The sequence below is a fragment of the Dromiciops gliroides genome, chromosome 1 (genome assembly GCF_019393635.1).
Source record: "Dromiciops gliroides isolate mDroGli1 chromosome 1, mDroGli1.pri, whole genome shotgun sequence".
Taxonomy (NCBI): domain Eukaryota; kingdom Metazoa; phylum Chordata; class Mammalia; order Microbiotheria; family Microbiotheriidae; genus Dromiciops; species Dromiciops gliroides.
In genome coordinates, this window is record NC_057861.1 from 549,599,704 (window position 1) to 549,621,034 (window position 21,331).

Genomic DNA, 21,331 nt, shown 5'->3' on the forward strand with positions numbered 1-21,331 from the left:
CTGAGGCCGGATTTGAACTCAGGTCCTCCTGAATCCAGGGCCAGTGCTTTATCCACTGCTCCACCTAGCTGCCCCTTTTTTTGTTTTTGTTTTTGTTTGGGGGTTTTCACAGGTCTTCTTCAAAGTAGTAATAAAGGGACCACTGAAGGCCACAAGAAAAGCAATTTCAAGGAACCTTTAGTTAACTTGCCTTATAATATTCATGGTTAGCATAAATAAACAGAATAGCATGGAGATATGTGTAATTCATATGCACCAATAACTGTTACACAGAAGAGATGGAGGAATTCTATCAATAAATAAACATTTATTAACCACCTACAATGAGCCAGGAATTGTACTAGACACTGGAGATAAAAAGGCAAAACCAAAACAGTTCCTGCTTTCAACTGCTTATATTGTATGGATTAATCATATACACATATAAGTAGAAACAAACTATATGCCAAATAAATACAGGGTAACTATAGGATAATTTCATTTAGGGAGTGATTCAGCACTAATAATTGGGGGCATCGGGGAAGGTCTCATAGGAGCTGGTGCTTGAGATGAACTTTGAAGGGAGCTAGGGATTCTGACATGAGAAGCTTCTGTGAAGAATTTGACAAGACAAATTAAATCAATATATATCCTAAAGATGAACATAAGGAAAGATGGCAGGAGTTATGCTGGATAATGTGCTTTGGAATAAAGAAATGAAAAAAGCCAAAAGAATTCTAGATTTCCCCCAAAATTCTCTGGGGCAGCTACATGGTATAGTTGGATAGTGTTGGCTGGAGAGATAGGAGGAACGGACTTCAAATGGAGCCTCAGACACTTGCCAGCTATGTGATCCTGGGAAAGTCACTTACCTCAGTTTGCCTCAGTTCCTCATCTGTAAAATTTGAAGGAAATGGCAAACCCCTCCAGTATCTTTGCCAAGGAAACCCTAGAAGGGATCACAGGGAGTCCAACATAACTGAAATGACTCAACAAGAACAAAAGCCCCCTCATGCATCTATATTATACATAACTTATATAACATATATACACACCAACTGCCCTGCCACAATTCCCTCAGCCCATCTCAGGCACTGCCAACTACCCTGGCTTTGAACCCCAAGGTACATCATACCTTTCCATCTGCTCTACAACTGAACCTTCCCATATGTGTTGTATTCCTCAACTAGGATGTGAGCTCTTTGAGGACAGACTATTGTTTTTCTCTATTTCCACCTCCAGTGCTTAGCACAATGCTTGGCACCTAATAAGAACTTAATAAATGTTTTTCATTCATTTATTCAAATGCATTTTCATTCATTCATTTCGAAAGAGGAAAGGCAGAAGACAACAGATGTTGAGCACCAAACAACTTGAAAGAGAGGTGGGGAAGGAGGAGGAAGAGGAGGGAATAATGCTATCTTAAAAAGCATGTGGTTGCTGACAAAGGAGTTGTTTTCAAATCAGCTTTGTGAATACTCAGATCAATGACTTTTAAGCAAAGATCAAAATCAATGCAAAAGTAGAGAAATAATAGTTTGTGTTTATATAATATTTTGTTTTATAATAAATTTCCATCATAATAACCCCTCTAGGACAGATTGTATACTGTCAACTTATAAATGGGGAAACTATGACTCTGAGTAGGGTAAAATGATTTGCCTTGGATTCACACAGTAAGAACTTGAGGGAGGATTTGAAACCAGGTTTCCTGAAATCAATTCCTTCACCCATTCCAGTACACTATGATACCTCATAGGATAAAATGAGAAGTTAGTATGTGCAATGATAGCAACTCCAACCCAACCAACTGAAACAAGCTGTCAACTCTAAAAATTGGGAAACAGAAAATGAGAGACTATTACCATTTCTTACACAAATTTAACTGATGCAAAACAGGCACAATAATGAGGAGACTTGAAAGAGCCCAGAAACTGCCTCATTTGAGTAATACTCAATCTTGCCCAAAAGAAAGACCTGGTGGCCAATGATGGGAACAGTTTAGGGCACAAGCTATTTTTCAAGTCATTACAGAGGAAGAAAATAGAATATTTCAAGCAGTATCACTCCCATGAAACAATGAAAAGGGTTTAAGGGAAAAGCTATCCTGTGAGCTCCAACTTATCTATATCATCCTATTAACATTTGCCAATGAACATGGAAGGACAATACCAAATAGGCATATTAGGTATGCTGGTGTTTCTTTTATTTATTTTTTTAACAATAAACATTTTTATTTATAATTTTGAGTTTCACTTTTTATCCTTCTTTCCCTCCCTCCTCCCTTCCCTGAGGCGGCAAACAATCAGATATGGGTTATACATGTATGATTATGCAAAACATTACCATATTTGTCATTTTGTACAAGAAAACTTGATTAAAAGAAAAAAATAAAAGAAAGTGAAAAATAGCATGCTTCAGTCTGTTCCATCAATATCAGTTCTTTCTTTGGAGGTGATAGTATGTTTCATCAGTAGTCTTTTGGGATTGTCTTGGATCATTGTAATGTTTTGAATAGTCAAGTCATTCACAATTCTTCATCAAACAATATTGATGTCTCTGTGTACAATGTTCTCTTGGTTCTACTCACCTTACAATACATCAGTTCACACATGTCTTTCCAGGCCTTTCTGAAGTCATCCTGCTTGTCATTTCTTATAGCACAATAATATTCCATTACCATTCTACACCACAGTTTGGGCATTCCTTTGATTTCCAGTTCTTAGCCACCCCAGAAATAGATGATGGAAATATTTTTGTACAAATAGCATTTTTTCTCTTTTTGGTGAAGTCTTTGGGATATAAACCTAGCAGTGGTATTGCTGGGTCAAAGGATCACAGTTCTATGCTGGTATTTCTTTAGCAATATATTCTTAGAAAGAGCAATAGTGAAACCTTCATTTAAACTCTACCACCCCAATACCAGTTGCACTATGCAAAGAGGACAATTATAAAGTTGCTTAAAGCAGCCAAACCAAGCAAAATACCTATGGAATAAATCCTGTGAAAAGCAATACAATTTTAAAGGTACTCAGGGAGAAATCTGTAAATTATCTCAAAGAAAGAAAGGGCTAGAAAACAATGGTAGATATCATGACTTGTCACTTCGCAACACTCTCCCAAAAAGGGTAACCAAGAAGACATGTACTATACATTCCATATTCCATAACCATATGCCTATATTCTCTTCAGTGGATCCATGATCTCATTAGCATCAGTATTCCCTCCATTAATACAGATCCCAACTCATTCATACCTTTTCATCCTATTTAATTCTTATCTCTTCCCCCTCCCTTCATTCTCCCAAGAGAATCCATTCTGTCTTTATCTTGGTCATTGGACAGGAGCAGCTAGGTGGTGCAGTGGATAGAGCACTGGCTCTGAAGTTGGGAGGACCAGAGTTCAAATCTCACCTCAGACGCTTACTAGCTGTGTGACCCTGGGAAAGTCACTTAACCCCAACTGCCTTAAATATCGGGGGCCATCTCCAATGTACTTGCTAGTTCACTGGACTAAGATGGCTCTGGAGGAGAGAGTGAGGTTGGTGACCCTCCTTCACTTAAATCCAATTCAGTGCAAGTCATGATATCACCCTAATGTCATAGTCCTCTTTGAGAACATAGGACGAACAACAACAACAAGGTCATTCGACATTCCAGGGACACACTTGTAGCAAGCACTTGAGCTACTAATCTGATATGCTTCACTTTTACTGCATGATATCCTAGCTCTACAACTTCATTTCTAGAATTTTTTTTTGCTCACAAGTTGGTGGTAATATACTCCATGCATCTTTCCATTGACCTTTGGGTCAGGTCAGTTACAATTTTGATCTGAGATAGATGTGCTCTGACTCACATCTGTACAGCAACACTAGAGATAAAAAGGCCCTAAATGGTTACCATTTGCATCCCTGGCATGAGGATGACAAACACTGATGAGATCATGGATCCAACAGTTAGAATCTCATTGTTTTTCTTAGAATGTAAACAGCCTCTCCCAGGAAGCCTTCCTTGATCCTTGTTGGGTTTTTTTTTTTATAGTGACCTTAACCCCCTCCCTACTTTAGATTTCAAATAATACTTTGCTCACACCCTTCTTATATGTTGATTTGTTAATTTATCTTATAGTGACTGAATTTGTGCCATGACCCCTTACTAGACTATAAAATTAATCTAAAGGCAGGGACCATGTCTCTTTTCATCTTCGTCTCTTTCCTACCACCTAGCATAATGTTTAATAAATGTTTGGTGTTGAATAGAACTGAATATCTTCTTTTACTTTTTATTCCTTCCCACCACCCAGTACATATAGTATGTGCTTAAGAATTAATGAACAAGGTGTGGCTAGGTGGTGCAGTGGATAAAGCACCAGCCCTGGATTCAGGAGTACCTGAGTTCAAATCTGGCCTCAGACACTTGACACTTACTAGCTGCGTGACCCTGGGCAATTCACTTAACCCCCATTGCCCTGCAAAAAAAAAAAAAAGAAAAAAAGAATTAATGAACAAGGGGCAGCTAGGTGGCACAGTAGATAAAGCACTAGCCCTGGATTCAGGAGGACCTAAGTTCAAATTCGGCCTCAGACACTTGACACTTACTAGCTGTGTGACCCTGGGCAAGTCACTTAACCCCAATTGCCTCACCAAAAAAAATAATAATTAATGAACGAATAATTCATGAATTTTTCTAATTATTTTTCCCTACTATGGACATTTCTCTAGGTTCAGTCCATAGCCAGAATGTATATGCATGATGGTGAATGAGTCAAGATGAGAAAATTATCTGACTAAAAAACAGACCCATCTCTCATCTCCCAATAAACTTCTCCATTTAAGACCCTCTGCAAAACTCCTACACTCAGTCAAAGAACCTCATGGAGGTTGGCATCAGGCCCTTCTAAAAGGAAAAACAAATCTTATAACTCAAGCTGGATTTGCAAGAGATGATTAAAAACAGACTGTCTGGATGCTGTTGGGAAACTTACTTTCAGTTCCTCCAAGGTAGAGAAAGGTTCCTGGGGCCTGGTACATACTTCAAAATGCATTTCACATCAAGTGTGAATTCCTGGGGAAAAACCAGCGAGGCTGTTGGAAGCCAGGAGGAGGTCAGCCTGAAGAGATTTTCATCACATGCATGCAGGGAGCCACAGACACCTTCAAAGCTCTTGGGAATTGGGCAAAAACTTGTACATCTCCCAAACTTTCTTAATTTGCTGCCTTCTGGGTCATGTCTTTGTTTTCTATGCTCTTTGTTTTATGGATCTAATTGCCATGTATTTCAGCTTCCTCATACATGAGGAGACTCGGGTCAGTTTGGGGGGTGTTTCTATCTTTTGTATGCCAGATACTCCCACATTTTCATCACTCCATCTGAGCACTGGTATTCCAAACCATAGAAAGTTCATGCTAAAGTTGCTCACTGGAGTCTGGTTTTCAAAAATATGTATTAAAAGTGAAAGAAGGGGCAGCTAGGTGGCGCAGTGGATAAAGCACCAGCCCTGGAGTCAGGAGTACCTGAATTCAAATCCAGCCTCAGACACTTGACACTTAACTAGCTGTGTGACCCTGAGCAAATCACTTAACCCCAATTGCCTCAGCACTGGCCTTGGATTCAGGAGGACCTGGGTTCAAATCCAGCCTCAGACACTTGACACTTAACTAGCTGTGTGACCCTGGGCAAGTCACTTAACCCTCATTGCCCTGCCCCCCCCCCAAAAAGTGAAAGAAACAAGGATCTAGGAGACAAGATGACAGTGCTAGGGTGCTGATCCCATGACACAGAAGTGTGTCAGTCATTTTATTAGAGAGCCTCCACAACCTTTGTTCAGTGTCTTCTGCCAGAAGGAACAACGAGAACAAATCCCCAATTCTAACTAGGATAGAGAGGAAGAGAAGGGGGTATGGGTGAGGAAAACTCACTCATTGGGAGGCATTGATTGGTAACTAGGCTATAGAAATAGTCGTAAAAATAATTGTGGTTGATAATCTTTAGGGCAAGACAACAACAAAAGACCCCCCCACCCACCCCTGTTTCTTGAACATGAGAAGTACAGTACTGTTTACAGTGGGAACAATGGCCAGGTTCTGATATCCCCAAGGATAAGATATGGTCCCTTTCCTCCAAAATAATCTCCAGTAGTAGCAAAGGATGATTAAAACACGTGCCTCATTGGGAAGGAAGGGGCCAAGAACGAGCAATTTGGAGTCTGATGCATAGGGATCAGATAAAGGCTGGGGAGTTCAGAGGAGAGGTCAGCCTCACTGCCACTTGTTCTTCTGGACCTTCAGGCCCTCCCATATGGCCATCTCAGACATTTCTAAGACCTCCTCTTTTGTCTTGGCAGAACATTCAAAGCAGCCAAACACAGATCCTCTTGACTTTATGCTGGACCTCTTCTGACCTCCCAGGTTCCTGCTTCATCTTGCACATATCTCTTTGGATGTGCTCATCCTACTTCAAGTCCTTCTCATTCCCCATGAGGAAGGTGGGTAGGTATACCATGGCTCACTTCTAGGGTACACTTCTCAGGGAGGTTCTCAAGGGTGTGTTGGCCTTCAATGCAGTAGCACATGAGGATGACTTCAGTGTCCGGGGAAGGTGGTGATGGGCATGGTCTCTTGCCCTGCTGTGTCCCACAGTGCCAACTCTACCTGCTTGCCATCCACTCCAATGTCAGAAATTTCACTTTTTAATACAGTAGGGACATAAGACCTCATCAAACTGGTCCTTGCTAAAGATCACGAGGAGAAAGAGGAAGGAAAAGCAAAAGAAAAGAAAAAGCATTTATTAAGCACCCACTATGTTCCAGGCACTGTGCTAAGAACTTTACAAATCATAGGTACTGTCCCTCATCATAAATAATAATATAATAACATTTATAAAGTGTTTTAAGGTTTACAAATTGCTTTGCAAATCACAAGCACTGTCAATAATAATGATGATGATAGCAAACATCTATGTAATACGTTAGGATTTACAAAGTGCTTTGTAGATCATAGACATTAATGACAATAAAAATGATAGCTAACATTTATGGAATGCTTGAAGATTTACAAAGTAATTTGTAAGTCACAGGCATTCATAATAATAAAAATAATAGCTAGCATTTACATAATACTTTTAAGATTTGCCAAGTGCTTTGTAAGTCAGGTATTAATAATAAAAATAATAGCTAGCATTTATTTGGCACTTTAAGAATTCCAAAGCACAGGGGCAGCTAGGTGGAACAGTGGATAGAGCACTGGCCCTGGAGTCAGGAGGACCTGAGTTCAAATCCAGCCTCAGACACTTAACACTTACTAGCTGTGTGACCCTAGGCAAGTCACTTAACTCCAATTACCTCACCAAAAACAAACAAAAAAGAACCAAACAAACAAAAAAAAAGAATTCCAAAGCACTTTAAAAATATTACCTCGCTTGATCCTCACAGTAATCTTGAGATGTAGGTATTAATATTATCCCCATTTTTATAGATAAGGAAACTGAGCCTGAGAGAGGATAAGTGTCTTGGCCCCCAGTCACCAGGTTCTTCTGAATCACAGCTATAGCAGGAATTCTGCCTCCAGTCTGTGCTGCCTAGACTGAGCACAAGACTGAAAGACTCAATGGCAGCTATTTTAAATTGAATAACAACAGGTTTCCATCCAAGCTATCAAGCTGTTTGGCTTCCTGGATTCAGAGAACACATTTTATTGTTGCTGTCATCTCTGATATTAACGATTACAAAATCTTATATTCAATACATTGACTAAGGTTGCCCTGACCAAACTCATTTCGTATCCATATTGATGCTTTATCACCAACATTCCTCAACCCAATTTATTTGGTTGTTTCTTTGGAACTAACTATGCCTCCTGTGGTGTCATTTTATCTAAACCCCATGTTTTCTGTAGAATCAATTAACAGAATTATCAGAAGTACAAAAACATTCTGTGTTAACAGTTCACAGTTAGAAAATGCCTTACTCATCTTAGTCCATTGGATCTTTGCAATAACATTGTGGGGGAAGTAGTGCAAATATAATTCTTTTTTTTTTTTTTTGCAAATATAATTCTTCCCATTTTATAGAAGAAGAAACTGAGTTCCAGAGAAGTGAGGAACTTTGCCCAAGGTCATAGGGCTAAGCTGGGAAACAAATCCAGTTTCCAACTGGTGGGGAAATACAAAGCCAGCCTGCAGTGTTTACTTCCAATGGGATCCTGGGCAAATGATTTCAACCCTCTGCAGCCTCAGTTTCTTCATCTGTAAAATGAAGTCCCTTCCATGTCCAGATTGAGGACTCTCTAATCCTATGAGTCCAAATCCAGTGTTCTTTCCACAAGGAAATTCCATTATCTTTGCAGGACAAGTGAAAAAATGGACTCTGGCCAACTACCGCCAAAAAAAAGTGATTTAAAATTCAGGTCGAAGGGCAACCCGAATGATCCACCCACAGCAGATCTATGAATTAATGGCTCACGTTTCTATAGCATGTTGTTCAGTCATTTCAGTTGTGCCCAACTCTTCACAACCCCTTTTGGGGGGTTTTCTTAGCGAAGATACTGGAATGGTTTGCCACTTCTTTCTCCAGTGGATTAAGGCAAACAGTGGTTAAGTTAAGTGATACACAGCTAGTGAGTATCTGAAGCCATATTTGAACTTGGGTCTTCCTGACTCCAGGCCCAATGCACTATCCACTGTGCCAAGCTTTCTTCACAACGACACTATGAAATAGGCAATGTAAATATAATTATTTCCATTATACAGATGAGGAAACTGAAGCTCAGAAGCCCTCACAGCTAATAAACATCTGAACCAAAATATAGAAATAAATTTCTCAAAAAAAAAAGAAAGAAATTTCTTCTCATCCTTGAGTTTACCCTCCTTTCTACTATATGACACTATCTTTAGGCACATTTTTTGCCATACTTTCTACCACAGTTTCCTATACCCTTTACCCCTACCACATGCTCCCTTAATGTCCTTCTTCAACAAGCACCCAGCAAAATAATAGTTTGCATTAACAAAGGGTAGATAGGTGGTGAAGTGGATAGAGAGCAGGCCCCAGAGCCAGGAAGACCTGGGTTCAAATGTGACCTCAGAAATTTACTGGCTGCATGACCCTTGGCAAATCACTTAACCCCGTTTGCCTTAGTTTCCTCATCCATAAAATAAGCTGGAGAAGGCAATGGCTAATAACTCCAGTATCTTTGCCAAGGAAACACTAAATGGGGTCACAAAGAGTCAGACATGAGTGAACAACAACATTTACAAAAGAGTTTTAAGCTTTACAAAGCACTTTACATACATTATTTGAGGTAGGTTCCCCATTTTGTAGGAGGCTAAGGCTCAGAAATGTTGAGACTCTACCAAGGATATATATATATGTCAGTGATGGGATTTGAACCTAGGCCTCCTTTGACTTCAATCTAGTTCTTTTTCCACTACAGAGAGGAGAGGATAATGCAAAAAAAAAATATATATATATATACACATATATATATATAGTTATTGGTAATATTTTAAGCATCAGACAGGGGGACATTTGCATGTGGAAAACCTTCTTGGGCACTTCAGGTCATAACTCAGAGGTAACCAACATACATAAGCTGACTTCTGAGCTAAAGATCAAGATTTTTCTCTCTAATGGGAACCAATAGACTGAAAATAAAGCAGATAAATGAAGGATAAAGGCTTGGAGAAGAGATTGAGATCCTGCTTGCTAAACCGGGCTATTATCTAGCACTCTGAACAAAGAAATTGATCCCATGATGAGGAAGGGGAGAATAGCCCAGGGCATCCTATATACTGAGCAAATGAGTGCCAATGGAGAATAAGGTTCTGAAAGTGTGCAAGAGAGACCCCTGCAGGTCCATGGTATTGACGTCACTCACTTCAAGGTGCAAGAATTTTGTACTTACCAGGCACCAGATATAGTTATGGGAACAGTTGCCATACACCCCAGGTTTTATGGGAAAGTCTTGATTTCAGAGAATATCTTTTGCTGGACATTGTGTCCTGATATTAAGCTTAGAAAAACAGGATCAACTTAATGAAAAGGGACATCAAAACAGAGGCACATTAATAGAAGCTATTTGCTCTCTTTTACCGCTTTGAAATGACTGACTCAATCAAACTATCCCTTGATCATTTTAAATGGAATTTATACCATTTTTGAGTGGTATAGAATGCCACCTTGGGGAAATGTTTCCTTTAATTTTAATCATGCCATGGCGGGGGGGGGGGAATAGCTAACAAATATGCATATAAATTTATTAAATAATGCAACCAGACAGATAGGTTCCTGGTCCCTTTTGTTTCCTAGGTGGATTCCTTTTCTCTCCACCTGGATCTGCCCACATATGTGGAAATCTGGCCATCCTATATACAGGCTTCATATATCAATACCTAGAGACAGAGGCAGTGAAAGAAGCCCTGACCAAAAGGTTTTTTTCTTATCAAGGACTTGAAAACCAAGGGAATCTACCTCAAAAGACAAAATATGCTTGTAGAAAATTGAGATGAGAAATAAAAAAGAGACCAAAAAAGGGGGGCCACTGAAGCATGGTTTTTTGGGGTTGTTGTTGTTTTTTTAAATACAAAATAAAGAACAGGAGGAAGGCCAGGAAGGAGAATAGACAAGAAGGATAGCTTTGAAAGCTACAGGTCTAACTTATTATATACTGGAAAAGAAAAGCAAACCATACAAAATAGGGGTCTATAGTTTCATATATATAAGCTTCTTTTTTCTGTTCTACTCTATGAGTGGAAATGTCTGTTGAGTCAGCAAGGTGAGTGGTATGCTGAATAGAACTCTAGTCCTGTAGTCAGAAAGACTTGAATCCATATCCAGCCTCATATACTCGCTAGCTTTGTGACTCTGGGCAAGTCGTTTAACCTCAGTTTGTCTCCATTTCCTCATTTATGAAATGAGGACAATAATAATGCTTACCTCCCAGGGATTTTGTCAGGATAAAATGAAATCATATTTGTAAAGTGGTTTGCGCATCTTAAAGCACTAATAAAAATACTAGCTATTATTAGATTCAGAATAAAAATAAAATTGAAAAACCAAAACAGAAGACAGGGTACTTTAGTTCTTCCTCTCCTAAGTCAAAATTTAAATAAAAGTACAGTATTTGCCAAGCAGGGATTACATTGACTTCTGGGCAGATCCAAGATGGCGGAGGAAAGGCAGTGAGTTCCCGAACTCGTGACACAATCGCTCCAAAAAACATCCAAATAACGCCATAGGAAAATGCCTGGAGCAGCAAAACTCACAGAAGAATGTGCTGAAATCATCTTCTAACCAAACAGGGATTACATTGGATCATAAGATTATAGGTTTAGAGTTAGAAGGTACCTTAGAGTACTTTTTTTTTTGCGGGGGAGGGGGAGTGTGCAATGAGGGTTAAGTGACTTTGCCCAGGGTGACACAGCTAGTAAGTGTCAAGTGTGTGAGGCTGGATCTGAACTCAGGTTCTTCTGAATCCAGGGCCAGTGCTTTATCCACTGTGCCACCTAGCTGCCCCCTAGAGTACTTTCTAAGAGGTCATTGAGTCCAGCCCCTTCATACAGATGGTTCAGTAACTTGCCCAGGGTCACACAATTAAATAAATATGTGAGGGAAGATTAGAACCTTGGTATTCCTGACTCCAAGTGCAATAATCTATCTATTGTATTGTGCTAACTCTCAATCACTCTATTCTATATTACTTTCATGCTTAAATTTAAGTGGGATAAATGTAAAGCCTTACATTTTAGTTTAAAAAGTCAATTCTACACATACAGGATTTGGGGGATGTTGGTTAACAAAAGTTTTTGTTTAAAAAAAAGATGTAAGGTTTTAGTTAACCACAAGCTTAATATGAGTCAACAGTATGATTAACTTTTTTAAAAAGGTACTGTATTAATGAAAATAAAGTTGAAATAAAGGGAAGGAAATAGTTCCTTTGTACTCTGCATCAATCAGTCTGGAGAGTTCATTTTTGAGCACCACAAACTGGAGGATACCCAAAAGAGAATGGTCAGAGTACAAAGGCATCTGGAAATCATGTCATATGAAAAATGTTGAGGGAACTGGGAATACGAAGTCTGGAGAAGAGAACATTATTGAGTGGTAGAGTTATATAATGGTTATCTTCAAATATTGTAAAGGCCATCATATGGAACAGAGATTCAATTTTTTTGTTGTTGTTGCTCCAAAGAACAAGAATAATGGGTGGTAGTTTCAGGAAGAAATATTCTGATTCAATATAAGGAGAATTTTCTAACCAATTCATTTTGTCTACAGATAGATAGAATGGGCTGCCTTGAGAAGTAAGTTTCTCATCACTAGAATTATTCAAGCAAAAGCTAGATCACCATTTGTCAGAGATAAGGAGTTTTCTCATAGGGGTGAGAAGTTGGGTTCTGGGATTCTTTGAAACAGAAGATCCTGATGGAGAACTGGGAAGTTGGTACTATGATACCTCAGATGGGGATTTACCCTAGAATTGAATCACTTCTGGTTTCATAATAATGCCCATAACAATCTTTGGGAAAAAAAAAAAAAGCAAAATGAGTCTCTTTGGCATAAACTTTCAGGCTGTTGCTCATAGAAATTCAGGGTAATCAAGTTTGGGACTAGAGAAGAGTTGAAAAATGCATTTCTCCCCTTTCTTTGCAGAAGGGAGGGATTATGGATGTGCAGTGTTACATATACTATGAGACATGATGCCTTGGTTGATTTTGCTGAACTAACTTTTTTCTCTTTAAATAAATTTCTTTGTTGTAACGCATGACTCACTAGGATAAAAAAGGGAGGAGGAATATATTTGGAAATGAAGATGATGTGAAAACAAAATATATCAGTAAAAATAAGGATTTTTAAAATGCATGAGCCCAGTCAGAGGTTATTGCTATGGTTAATCTAAGGGGTTACAATTTTGGAAGGTACTTTGGAGAAGTAACTAACCATATTTAGGTTTAATTACTGTACAGTCATTGCATATTGACCCTGAATTTGATCTTCTCTGAACTAAGGATTCTAAATATCAGGTGCAACAAAATTAAACTAAGAAAATGATATTTACTATAAAACTGCATTGACCTGGGCTCCACTATTCAGAAGTAATAACAGTCTAGACAGAGGTTGGGCTTCTGGTTAGATCAATAAAAGTTTACTAAGAAAGAAAGAAGGAAGGAAGGAAGGAAGGAAGGAAGGAAGGAAGGAAGGAAGGAAGGAAGGAAGGAAGGAAGGAAGGAAGAGAGGGAGGGAGGGGGGAGGTAGGTAGGGAAGAATGTTGATATAGTAGACACAGCACTGAACTGGAAGTCAGAAGATGTGGATTTGTCCTGGCTTTGTCACTTAACTAGCCATGTAACTTTGGGCAAGTCAGCTCTCCTCTACTGGTTTTAGCCTCTTCATCCATCAAATGAAGTGTTCAAACCTGTTAAGGAAAAGAGCAATAACTCATACTTATACAGAGCCTTATGGTTTATAAAGCACTTTCCTCATAGTAACTCTGTGAGCTGGGTAATAGCTCTGATTTTAAAGAGGAGGCTACTGAGACCCAAGAAGAGATGCTCATGTCCTCACGAGCCCCCTGCTAGCTCATGGCAGAAGCCAAATCAGAACCCTGGTTGATGCTCAGACTCCCCACTCTACAATCTTTCAGCTGCACTGTAGCACCTCTTGACTCACTATCCCCCTGAAGAGAGATAAGAACTTGATCCATAATTTACCTAAGCCTTCAATTTACTGATCCTTCCTAAATCTCCAAGCCCCATCCCCCATCCACCCACCCCTTTCCCAGTTTTTAATCCTTGTTGCTGTCATCTATTTCTCTGCCAAATGTTAGTTTCAGAAGATATATGATATGTTTGACATTTAAAATATACAGCAAAGAATACAGATTGCATCCTGGTCTAAAATATTTCCTTGGTTTTTCTCCATATTGCACTTTCTGGGCAATAATTGTCACTCTCCTCCTTCTCCTCATCCCCCTTCCACCTCCCCCCCCCCATCAATTTCCCCTGATTCATTCTTCATTCCCTTGAATTCTGCCTTTTCAAAGCATGTTTCTGCTGCTGCTCCCTGTACCTACCATAACCTCATGAATATTTCAAATCCAATAGTTGTCTGATCACTCAACCTTAGAAGCTCACCAACTTTATCTTATTTATCATACAGACCAGCTTCAGTTCTTGGGATTAAGTCCAAAATATCCTCTAAGAGTTTGTTTGTGGGTTGTTTGTTCCCAAGCTGTTTCTGCTGCTTACATAAATTATAAAGGAAAATATTTTTCCTACTAGCCCCTGACACCACACACTCCCAACCTAGGGACTCTGCCACCTTACCAAGCCAGTCAATCTAGAGAGAGATGAAATTCATTCACATTGCTGTGGGGCAGGCTTCTTAATGAGCTTTCACTGTGGCATAAATTTCCCACATTCCAACCTCGTGGTCTTACGGAAACAGCCAACTTGCTGTGTGACCTTGAGCAAGTAACTGCCCCTCTCTGATTCTCTGATTCCTCATTTGGGAAATCTAACCAAATGGGTTGAGTCAGATGATCTCTGAAGTCCCTTCAAGCCCAAATTCAGACTAGGATGTATCTAGTTCAAAAACACCCTTTTAGTCTAAGATATTCAGGGTTGGTCCAGTTATTTTTGTTTTTATTGTTATCTTGCTACCACCATGTGTTCATAGATCATCCTTCCTTCTGCCCCCTTTGTCCTGATGATGATTTATTTTAAAATTAACCTCTGTAAGAGATCCACATCCAGCCAAAGCAAACCTTCCACAAGAAAAGGTCAGGAAAGAGGTATCCCAACTGTGTCTACAAAACAGCTCTAAATAGCAAGAAATCCTGCTGTGGTTTGTTTCTCTGTTTCTTTTGTTTTTGGGTCCAATGCAAATCCATCTGAAATGGAGAAGGAAATACATTTGTAAATGAAATATTCAGGTTTACCATGTAGGAACACATTGAAAGAACATAAGAAAGAATGAGGCCCCCCACTTCCCAAAATGCCCCTGGGAACCTGAGGATCCTCCCCTTACCTGACCTATCCACACCAAGTGAATGCTGCCCCAACCCTGTTCTAGGAGTTGCCAGTGAGTGAGTGCTCTCTGACTGAAGGAGGATTTAACCACTGCATCAACATAGCCTCCCAACAGAGGGAAAGGAGGGTTCCATGGAGCTCCCCTAGAAGAAGCCATAGTCTTCTTTGTCCTCTAAGGCCTCAAACTTTGGTGGCACCAGATACCCAAATGATGCATCTCATGGCTTCCCATCCTTTATCAGGCATGGAGCCCAGGATTGGGGAAAGGCATCAGTGTAGCATCTGGTCCAGCTCCTATCTCTCACAGAATTGGCTAGTGAAGGGGAAACAAGTGAAGTATTCGATCCAAGGCCAGTTGATGGGGTAGACATACAGTCAGATGATGAGGGAGGCAAAAAGACCTGCAAAGATGACCAGGGACACTAGGATTGTGGATTGCTTGCAATATTTGTCTCCTGGGTCAAAGGTGTTACAGTGCAAGAAAGCAAAGGAGAGTAACAGGTCACTAAGAAAACCAAAGATGTGGGAGATGCTGTGGGTCCAAGGCAGAAGCCCCCAGATGAAGAGGAAGAATACAATGCCCAGCAGACTCAGGAATGCCTTCTGGGGATTTTCCAGGAGCTGCCAACTCTGGATGAGCTCAACAAAGAGGCAGGTGAGGATGCCAAGCTTGGAGCCTGCAGGACCCACCTCTGTTCTTTATGAGAGGAAGATGGCATTAGCTAGGTTACCTGTGATACCACTGAGGATAATATCAAAGACGGCTCTACTACTTCCTACCTATGTGACCTTATTAAAGCCAATTATCGTCTCTGGACCTCAATTTTCTTTTTTTTTTTTTTTAAGGCAATGGGGGTTAAGTGACTTGCCCAGGGTCACACAGCTAGTAAGTGTCAAGTGTCTGAGGCCAGATTTGAACTCAGGTCCTTCTGAATCCAGGGCCAGTGCTTTAACCACTGCACCATCTAGCTGCCCCTGGACCTCAATTTTCTTAACTGGCAAAATAAGGGTATATGCCTTTATGAGCTAGTGGACATATTATTCATAAGGTGGTCAAAGACAAATAGATTTCATTTATAACAAAATGTTTTTGTGGTAACAAAATAAAAGGAAAAAAAGTGGGTACCCATTGATCGGTAATGGATGAATAAATTGTGGTTCATGAATGTAATACAATATTATTGTGCCATACAATACAATGTACATTAGGAATTCACAGAAACATGGAAAAACTTGTATCAACTGATGCAGAGTGAAATGAACATAACTAGGAGAACAAGCTATGCAATGATGCTAATAATTAAAATGAAAGGAACGCAAGAATGAAGCCAAGCATTGAGTCATTGCAAAGACCTATCTTGTTCCTGGAGAAGATGTGACAAAAAGCACTTTATTTAGAACTACGGGTGCAGTATGTTGCTTATACTCTCTGCTTAGTTTCCCTTCACTGATTTTATTTTTAGATGTGATTGTACAATTGGCAAGCTATACATGAAAATGATTGATGTAAAAACAAAAGATAGCAATCTTTTTTAATTAGAGGGATAAACTAAATGATCTTTAGGACCTCTTCTAGCTTTAGGCCCTTCACCTCCTAATCCTGTGAATAGACATCTGAATAAGTCAACAGAGGTGATATAAATAAAGGCACATACCAATTAAAGGGTCTAATTATTTCCTATCAAGGCAAAAACAAAAAACAAAAACCGGAATGTGTCTAAAGCACAACTCTGTGTCCGGACATGATGATGATTCCACTATCTCAGTTCACCAATGGCATTAATTATCACCCCCTTGTCAAGTGAGAAGGTTGTCCACCAGACCTCCTGATTATAAGTTCAATGACAGGAACAACAAGAACAATAACATTTACATAGTGCTTTCAGGTTTGTGAAGCACTTTTACATATATTATCTCATTTATCCTCACAACAACTTTATCATTATCTTCATTTTACCGAGGAGGAAACTAAAGGCACAGAGAGATAAAGTAACTTGCCCAGAATCACACTACTAGTAAGTGTCTGAGGCTAGATTTGAACTCAGGACTTCCTGACTCCAAAATGACTGAGGAGGTAATTTTTGTCAGGGAGGCACTAGCTGATGGAGGGATCGGGAAAAGCTTCATGTGTAAGGTAGTTCGAGAGCTGAATCTTAAAATAATCTAGGGATTCCAAGAGACAGAGATGAGGACAGAGTGTATTCTAAGCATGGGGTACACTCTGTGTTTGGTGGTAGTTCTTAATACCTCCCCATTGTCTAGGGAGAGAAAGATTTCAGTTTTCCATTAAGGGCACAGTCTCTGATCATAAATCCATTGAGAAACACTGCTGACCGCATTCCTGATGGGACAACTGTATGAGAGTGTCCCATCACCTCAAGAGCCTGTCTGAGAGCCCAGTATAACATTTAATATGCTATCCCTCAGTGGTGTGACAAATGAAAACTAGAGAGATAGCATTTCTGGGTAATAAGTAAATCAATCAATCAATCATTAACTGATTGATTAAAATCAATGTATTAATTAAGCTAGCAGAGACCCTGAAAGCCTTAAATAAGACTTCTGAAAGGGAATTCCCTTGACAAGTGAAAATCCCCCCAGATTGGTGGACACTTAATGAGGAGGTGGGCTTAAGGTAAAAGCCCCTCCTGCTAAGAATGTGGGTTGATCATGAGACTCAGCAGCCTCCAGCAACCTAGGCAGGGGAATCCATCTCTGTCCTTCATAAGCTGAGTCACCCGAAACTCTAATGGAGAGGAACAAGGACAGAGGTTCCTTCCCTCAAGGCAAGGACTTGCCCAGACTGGATTCTGTTTATACAGAAATGAGGTCTCCTAGCTGGGGTCCCACCCAAGACTGAGAAGCTTGTTTCTTGAGGACTAAGAGTAATCTCATCAATCAGTCATGTTCTTCAGAGACTGACTTTAGCAAGAGCTGGGCCTTAATGAGGAAATAGGGGGAAAGACTGGTCCCCAATTTAATAATTGGTTATTAATAAAATAGTATAATACGAATTTCTCTCAGTGGAGGGTAGTACTTGCATTGTAAAAAGAGTTTTGGAGAGAGGGGAACGTGCTTAAACTCAAAGGGATAATTCATCCAATGATAGGATTTCACTTGCAAGTGAGGAAGAAATTTAGGGGCACGAAAGGGTATTTCTAGAACACAACATAGGCTGCTGCTGATTTTTTTTTTTAATTTTAGTGAGGCAATTGGGGTTAAGTGACTTGCCCAGGGTCACACAGCTAGTAAGTGTTAAGTGTCTGAGGTCGGATTTGAACTCAGGTACTCCTGAATCCAGGGCCGGTGCTCCATCCACTGCGCCACCTAGCTGCCCCGCTGCTGATTCTTAATCTACCCTTCCTAGAGGCATCATAATTCAATGAAGAATATGTGTAGGAGAGTGAAGAAAGGTTCCCTTCATAAATATTGTTCTCTGAAGTCTGGGAAGGCTGAGGTAACTTTTTGCCACCTAATTGGTGAGTAAAAGGAGGGATGGGAGGATGTGTACTTCCCTTCTTGGGTTTTCAGTGTGAACTTTTTACTTAGCTCCACTCCTAATAATCAGCTACGCCCAGGGTCTGCTATCTGCAAGGTCAGCAAAACCTAACCAGGGAAGCCACACAGAGCTGTGATAGGACAGTTGTCTGCTACACTCAGAAACTGCTTCTGGGCTTAGAAATTGCCTCTGACAGTTCTGAGCCTGGAACAGGCAGTCCCGGCCCACAAAATGAACTGAGAGGGCTACAAAGGGAAAAATCAGAGTCTCACACTCTCTGGAAGAAGTCAAACCCAAATTAAATTGTTGGAGGGCTGACAGAAAGGATAAAGGAGGGAGGAAAAGTTAGAGACTCACTATATCTTAATGGCTTCTCTTTTTTTCCCCTCTCAGCAGACCCAATTTCAACCTTGCCTCAGGCCATAGAAAAAATTAATTTGAATCCTTCACCCTTGTTCATCATGAACATGTTGTTCCCTATTCGAGCATCTGCTGATGATAGAGCCAGACTGAGGAAGCCACCAATAGGAAATTATTGAGGTACCATGACTCTGCCAAAATCATTTGCCTGGGGCCTGAGAAGCAACTGCTGCATTTCTGGCCCAATTTTTTGTAGGCATTTTCCCCAAATGTTTCTCTTGGATTAGCATCGGTACCAATTCTCTTACTGAGAGCTAAGCCAGGATTTCCCTTATTAAATGATCAGGATGGTACAGGGGAGAACCAACCCTGGGGGAAAAAAGTGTGAATTTTACAAAATTTATCTTGGGCACCCAAACCTCACTTTTCAATAATTTCACAATGTCCCCTAGCTACCTAGGATTATTCACCAAAGCTTTCCTTCCTCAGGCAATACTCAAGACTCTAGACCTCCCTCACCATCCTCTCCCCACCACCAGCAAGGCAGGAGTAGGGCACAATCATCAAATGTCAGAGCTAGAAGGAACCTCAGGGACCATCCACGTCAGGGGCTCATCACCTTTTTTCTTCATCCTGTTGGCAGTCTGGCAAAGCCTATGTGCCCCCACTCAGATTACTCTCTATGCACAAAATAAAATCCATCATATATGCATAATCATAAGGTTATATATACTATATGATAATGTAATATGTTTTCTATTACATATAAATAATAATCTCTATACATAAAATAAAATCCATCAAAAAGAAACCAAATCTATTGATTTGATTATTGATTATCAAAATGTGTTTTGATTCTCAAAATGTGGGAAAAAAATTCATATCCCTGGTTAAGAAACCCTAATACAGTTGCCTCTGTTTCTCAGAAGAGGGGCAATGCAAGTATAGCAGGAAGAACACTGGCTCTGAAATGGAAGCACTTAGGTTCAAATCCCATTTCTGACATTTCAATGTCACCTGAGTGACATTGGGCAAGTCATGTGACCTCCCTGGGCCTCAGTTTTCTCATCTGTAAGATGAGGAAGCTAGACTAGTTGGCCTCCTAAGTCCTTCCCCTACATTTACATGTCCAATAAGAGACTGAGTGATTTTCCAAAGCCAGACAGCTAGTTAGTGCTTAATATTTGCCTTGTGAGCTCCTTGAGAGCTCAACAACAACAACAACAACAACAAAGACTTTATATAGCCTTTATTATAGGCCTGGCACCCTGCTAAATATTATCTCATTTGATCACGAGGATATTGAGGCAAACAGAGGTTAAGTGGGGGCAATAAGGTGGCTCAGTAGATAAAGCATCAGCCCTGGATTCGGGGATTCAAATCCAGCTACAAACACATGACACTAACTAGCTGTGTGACCCTGGGCAAGTCACTCAATCTTCATTGCCCTGCAAAATAAATAGATAGATAGATAGATAGATAGATAGATAGATAGATAGATAGATAGATAGATAGATAGATAGATAGATAGATGAATGAATGAATAGATAGATAGATGAATGAATAGATAGATAGATTAATAAAGAAAGAAAGAAATAGAAATAGAAATAAAAATAAACAGAGGTTAAGTGATTTGCTCAGGGTCACCCAGCTAGTAAGTGTCTGAGATTGGATTAAAACTCAGGTCTTCCTGATGCTATCCTATGTGTTGGCTAACTCCTGCCTTACTTTGTAGCAGTGCCTGGCACATAGTTTAGTAACTAGTTGACCATGGTTGAAATAGCTATCCCTCCCAGGGCCCCTTGGATCTTAACAGGGTCTAAAAGTTTATCCCAAATGGATGGATCTATAATAGTAGAAATTTTAGGCATCAGTGACAGGATAGTCTGGGAGACATTTTGGAGCAAGGATACCTTTCTAGGGCTCCCTAAATAACACCACATAAACTACTCCATGCCTTAGGTTTTAAGGAATGCTTCGGAAAATCTGGGCCCCCAACATGAGTTAGCTATAGTCTCAAACACCCCAGCTCAAATAAAAATTGTAACTGACGGAGACTCTCTGCATCATGAAAAGGCCAGGCTGAAGGACAATCTCTAAGCACACGCAGGAGAGATAATATTATTCAGCCCCAGTAAGAGCTGGTGTTGACTTGATGAACTTAGGCTGAATGACTGATGAGGCCCCCATCAATTCACAAAGCACCGGTGACTAATCGAGACAGCTCGTGCATACATTTCCTCGGCAGGAGGATAAGCTCAGCCTGGCATTTCATAAATGACTGCCATGGTACCACCAAAAAGTTCAGGAAAAGTTTGTAACAGACAACTGGGATGAGAGAGTCAAGCAATCACTCAACTCTCTCTTTTCCCTTCTCCTCCCCCTGGATCCAGTTCATTTCTCTCCAGTGGGGTGAAAACTGGTCTCTGTGATGAGGAAGCTTCTAGTCTCAAGAGAGGGAGGGAGA

The 21,331-nt window shown here is 40.1% G+C and overlaps 1 pseudogene; it reads right to left on the reverse strand.

Moving 5' to 3' along the window:
- Positions 1-6,220: 6,220 nt before the first annotated feature.
- On the reverse strand, positions 6,221-6,725 carry LOC122751574 (annotated as a pseudogene).
- Between the last annotated feature and the right edge of the window lie 14,606 nt (positions 6,726-21,331).